Genomic DNA, 6,000 nt, shown 5'->3' with positions numbered 1-6,000 from the left:
TCATCTGTACCAGGTTCTCAGCGCAACTCTTCACGTTCTAAAGGACACCATCCCCCAGCTGGCCAGGGATTGCTGGCTTTGCTCATCCTTAGGAACTCCACGGTATTTAGCTTCACCAGTAACATGAAATATTGCAGCAGCCTTGGGAACTCTTAAAGACCCACCCTTACAAGGGCAAGTCTTAAGGGCAATTGAGTTAACTCAAAAGGCTCCAGATGATTTAAAAATGATGGAAGAACTGAAGCTGTAGTCAATTTAGCCTGGGACAAATATAATCAAACTATAAAAGGTGAATTGCCCACTCTTCTTCACACAGACATAATATGGTGCCCCTCCATCAAGGCCTTTTCTTGGTTTGTGGGACAGATGCTTACTTATGTCTCCCAATCAGTGGATGGGTATCTGCACCTTAGCTTTCCTCACTCCCCAGATGAATACTGGCCCTAACAACCAGACTCTCACGGTGCCTCTGACAGCACACTTGCGGTCAAAAAGACCCATCCAGTTTATCCCCTACTTTGGCTCCAAAATTTTGGCTGGGATAAGTATTGGAACAGGAGGATTGCTTCATCAATCACCTTCTACCATATACTATCCAAGGACTTCACATGAAGGAGGAAACAGAACAGGCTCTATCTTGAAAGCAGGACTCCATCTTGGCCTGGACTGTGGACCTTGAGCTATATGCCCAGTATCTATGGAAATGAAATATCCACTAGAAAACCAGGCCCTCTGGAAGGAAGAGGCCCAGGGCTCTCTGTGGCCTAAAAAAATGTCCTAATTATCTGTGTAATTGAATAGAACCATACGTTCTATTATGCTTACTGGGGTATGACCACAGGCCTATTGATAATTGTCTACTGTTAACTACCTAGGCTTAAGACATATGATTGCGGGTTAATTTTGATTGTATCTTTCTTTTTCCTTTTGTTCAGACTAGTTTCAGGGAACCTTATACATGTAGGGTATGTAAGGCTTTCACAAAAACCGGTCGGGTGCTTGGCTAAGAGGAGACTCTGCCTTGAGCCCGCCTGTGTAATAAACTGCACTACACTATCTGCATTGTCTTTCTGAGTGAGTTCGTTTCCCAGAACACGTGGCTACAACACAGAGACGACATTGAGAGAGTAGCAACATCTTTAGTGGCCTTACAGAACCAGCTGGATTCTTTGGCTGAGGTGGCTTTACAGAATAGGAGAGGGCTAGACCTATTGACAGCTGAAAAGGCAGGCCTCTGCCTCTTCTTGAATGAAAAATGCTGCTTTTATATAAACCAATTAGGAATAGTAAGAGACATGGCCTAACAGCTAAGGGAATGAATCATGAAAAGCAGCGAGGAACTAGAAAATTCCTGAAGTAATTGGAACAATATCTGGAGCTGGGCATCGTGGCTTCTCCCTTTAACCGGTCCTCTGTTCATGTTCTTAGAGGTGCTTTTGTTTGCCCCTTGTGTTCTCAAAGATATTACCCAGTTCATAACCTCTCGAATCCAGAAAGTTGCAAATGTTAATAGCTCAGTGTAGTCTCCTAACTGACCTGGAGCTCTGAATATCCTATCGAACATGAGATGATGCTTTCTGCAATGAGTGATAGAAGCATCAAGAGGGGGCAATGAAGAGGAAAATGTCAAATTTTTACATAACTTCCTACACCTTCTGCCTCTGTAACTCAGCTTGCTCTTTGCAAAATCTTAATCACGTAGGTCTCAAACTGGGGACTCAAAATACTAGGAACTGGGATTTATCTCACTCCCCCTTGTTCTGTTCTTTCCAATTGCCCTAGCCCCTGCAAATCTGCAAACACTCTTAATCATGCCTGCCCAAGTATAAAAACTATGTAACCCCTTTGTTTGGGGCTCGGAGCTCGTAGTGTTATGTTCTTAGGGCCCGCCAGCATAATAAACCCGAGTTCTCCAACTCTCCCAGTGCTGTGCTTGGTTTCTGCAACAATGGAAACACTTACAGCCTCATCGTCTCTGAAGTTGGAGGTCCCTTGCCTGCAGACAGGTGGTCACAGTGCAAATCATTTTGTGAAAACATGTTTCCTCAGGCTGCAGAAGGCAGTGAAAAAACCCTAAGTACTCAGGGTGTCCTGTGCCTTCCAAAGTGGCATTAGCGGTCAAGAACCGCTTGGCAATGCAGGATACACCAGAGAGGTGAGTTCCATTCCTGGGTCAGGAAGATCCCCCGGAGGACGGCATGGAACCCATTCCTGTATTCTTCCCTGGAGAGTCCCCATTGGCAAAAGAGCCAGGCGGTCTACAGTTCATGGGGTGGCAAAGAGTCAGACTTAGCACGCTAAAGGCAAGGCATCTTTGGGAAGAGTTCTGAGAACAAAGCTTTGCAGGAACCCAAGGCCCGCAGGTGATTCCCGCCAAGCACGCATTCCCCACCACCCCTCCCCCAAGGGCTCAGGCAGAGGCGGTGGAGGGCCACACCCATCCGAGAAAGAGCCCCTCCCCAGGCAAGCAGCCCAGCAACCTTTCTTTCTCCAAGTTCCCGCCCTAATCCTCAGCTCCAGAGAGGTCTCAGGAGTGCGGAGTGTGAGGCCGCAGCGCAGGGCTCCTAAATGGGGTCTTCACCCGCCATGTTTCAAAACCCTCATAATGTGTGTCAGCTAGCCCAGTGGTCGGGTCCATAGTCTCCCGTGAATTGTACTGTGACCTGCTCTCAGTAATGCAAAAAGAAAGGAGAGCTCTCAGGGGTGGTCTGCAAAGAGAGTGCACCAAAGGTAAGCACCAAACACCAAATGTGATTAGCATATCAGATTAGTCTTGATTGCCGCCTACCGATCTGGAACAGAGGAAGCGAAAAAAAGGCTCAGAAAACGGCGGGGGAAACAGGAAGCTTTTTTCTTCAGTTTCACTTCATCAGTTGCAGGTGAAAGAGCTGTGTGGATGCCTTTGAAGGTATTTTCTCAAGCTGTGGATGTGAGTTTTTGAAATAACATCCCCAGGAAAGACTCACGGCAGCAGGAAGAAGAGGAGGAAATGGCAGCTTCTCAGGTAAGTGTCCTGTCCCGGGTCTGGGAATGTGTCTGCTTTTCCTCCTGAAATGCCTGGACTGAGAACCTGCAAACCTTTAGTTCTCTGAGTCTAAGTTTTCTCCCTGGGGGATTTGGTGTTGCCTTCTTCTTATTTCCCCCTTTTTTTCTTATAATAGTGAAGAACTGCTCTTTAGATTAACTTCTCCGTTAAATCCCAGAGCCTCCATCCATTGTCTGTATCCCGGCTTTCTCTAGAGCATGATGAATTCTCGAAATGAATTAGTGACGTTGAGTTGTTCACTATATGCCCTTTGTGCGAGATCAGCACGGGGAGGCACTGGTACCAGAGATCCCCACTGGGATGTGGTCTGGTGTTAGGATCATCGTGAAGTAGGGGAAATGCTGTATGAATTTACATACGGATGCAGCTTCAGCTCGTTAGAACCGGAGTTACAGATTGTCCTTATAGAGTGAACTCAGTGGTCCACAGTTCTTCAGAAAAGTTTCAGAAATAAAAACGTTGCAGAGACTGCGCTCTATCGATAAGGGAAACTAGCTACTTAAAAGTAGTGCAGTTCACTTGAGTGCAGTTCAGTCGCTCAGTCGTGTCCGACTCTTTGCGACCCCATGAATCGCAGCACGCCAGGCCTCCCCGTCCATCACCAACTCCTGGAATTCACCCAAACTCATGTCCATGGAGCAGGTGATGCCATCCAGCCATCTCATCCTCTGTCGTCCCCTTCTCTTGCCTTCAATCCCTCCTAGCATCAGAGTCTTTTCCAATGAGTCAACTCTTCACATGCGGTGGCCAAATTATTGGAGTTTCAGCTTTAGCATCAGTCTTTCCAAAATTAGACCACAGATCGGGAAAGGCATATATGAAGTGAAATTTGCTTATGACACATTTTAAAAATCTTTATTTATTCGGCTGCACTGGGTCTTCGTTGTGGGAGGTAGGATCTTCAGTCATCCTCGTAATTTTCAGCTTCTTTGATTGTGACATTTAAACTCTTAGCTACAACATGTGGGTTCCTGTTTCCTGATCAGGGAAGAAGCAGAGCGCTGTGCATTGGAATCTCAGAGTCTTAGTCACTGGATCATCACGAAGTGCCCAAACTAATATTTTTTAATGATAGATTGAGATCATAGTTTCCATAATAGTGCCAAAATACCCATGCAATGATAATGCATTCTTCCATGTACTTCTTACTCCATGACATGTTCAATGGTTTAGGTGTTTCTGTGAGTTTCCTATGCTATGAATTTGTTTTCCTCCATTTGACTTAAACAAGTGTCTTGGAAAGAATAAGTGAGGGATGTACCTAAACTATCCCAATTAATGGAGTAACTTCATGCCTTCTTTCTTTCTTTCTGCTTTGGAAAATGAAACTCATCTGTGTTTAGCAGAGATACTGGGTTTGAGGAGTGGCGGTTTTCATCCCAAGCCCAGGCCTGATCTTTTCCACTACACTCCATGCTCACATCACAGAGTCTCATCACAGCTTTGTATTTTCCAAAATGTTCACAAGAATCTTATTAGTCCTAATCTGTGCTCAACTGTATTAAAATTTAAAATACAGCTCATTGCTTTATTTTAAAATGTATTAAAAATACAGCACATTTGTAATCCATTCATAATTACCTGAGTTTAGTGACAGGAAACTTTTTCTCTCTTCCTCCTAATGAGTATATAGCCCTATTTGAGTGTATATCTGTACTCAGTGGAGATGAGTTTGACTAGGCTCCGGGAGTTGGTGACTGACAGGAAGCCCCGGGATCCATGGGATCCCAAAGAGGTGGACACGATTGAGCGACTGAACTGAACTGGACTGTATGTATGAAAATATTAGTATGACTTGATCAATTTTCTTTTCTTCTTCTTTTTTTTTTTGGTTAGGTTTTTTGAAGAACTCTGTGGAAGGCAATGACTACCCAGTCCAGTATTCCTGTTTGGGAATTTCTTGGACAAAGGAACCTGGCAAGTTAGAATCTATGGGGTCACAAGAATTGGATATGACTGAGTGAATGAAACTTTTCTTGTCTTTAGTATTCTTTACAGTTACAAAAACTTCTCTCACCTTTTCTTAGAGCTGTCTCTGTGAATCTGTCATTAGTTAAAATTTCATTAGCTAAAATCTAAAGTACCTAAACTGAATTAAAGTTTAAGCTCTGCTATTTAATGGCTGTTTGATAAAATATATGCCAAAGGGTATAAGAACACCATTACTGATTTTGCGTTATTTCAAGGGCATCCACCCCCAGCACGACAACTTCCGTCCACCGTGTCAGGAACATAGTGGTTGAGGCCAAACAGAGACCACTGTCACCTGGCCACCGCCTCCCCGATATATTGTACAGCGGATTCCTCAGCCTTCTTCCCTGTCGCTTTCACTTCTTTCCCTTTTTCCCGGGCTGATTTACAGGAGCCTGGGTGTTGCCTCTGAGCCATCCCAAGAGTGCCTTCCAGGTTTCAGGGAATCACCAAATGGTGAGTCACCAGGTTGCTGCAGGGAATCTCTGTCTTTCTCTGCCCGTGTCACCTGATGACTTAGCTGCAGGGTTCTCAGCGGTCACCTCTCACTGTGGCACACGACTGTTGGGTCACTCGGCCATTTTGTGCCATCAGTCGCTTGGAGAGACCACTGGGGAAAAAGGGACGCCTTTCGGTCAGCCAGTGACTCTAAGTACTCCCATTCTATGATAGGTAGGCTAAGAGTGGTTTCTGTTATATCCCAGGAGGCTCTCTCATTCTCAACCCTTGGCTACATTGTCAGAAACTGGAAAAGTTTGACCCTCCAAAAGGCCTGGCTCCAATACAAATGGGGGAGCCCCAGAAATGGCCTCTGAGTGGCACACTAGGTTTTGCCAAAAGACGGGAAAGGACTCCAAATTTCCTTCTGTTCTGTTGCCTCCCTGTCTCCTGTCCCTCTCTGTGTCTCTCCATCAGATTTCCTAGATGACCCTTACTTGGCCTTTCATATCCACAGGATCTCTAGGAAAGGATTCTGAGGTTCC

This window comes from Bos taurus, chromosome 18 (genome assembly GCF_002263795.3).
Source record: "Bos taurus isolate L1 Dominette 01449 registration number 42190680 breed Hereford chromosome 18, ARS-UCD2.0, whole genome shotgun sequence".
NCBI classification, from domain to species: domain Eukaryota; kingdom Metazoa; phylum Chordata; class Mammalia; order Artiodactyla; family Bovidae; genus Bos; species Bos taurus.
The sequence above is the reverse complement of the archived record's forward strand: the minus strand, read 5'-3'. Positions refer to the sequence as shown.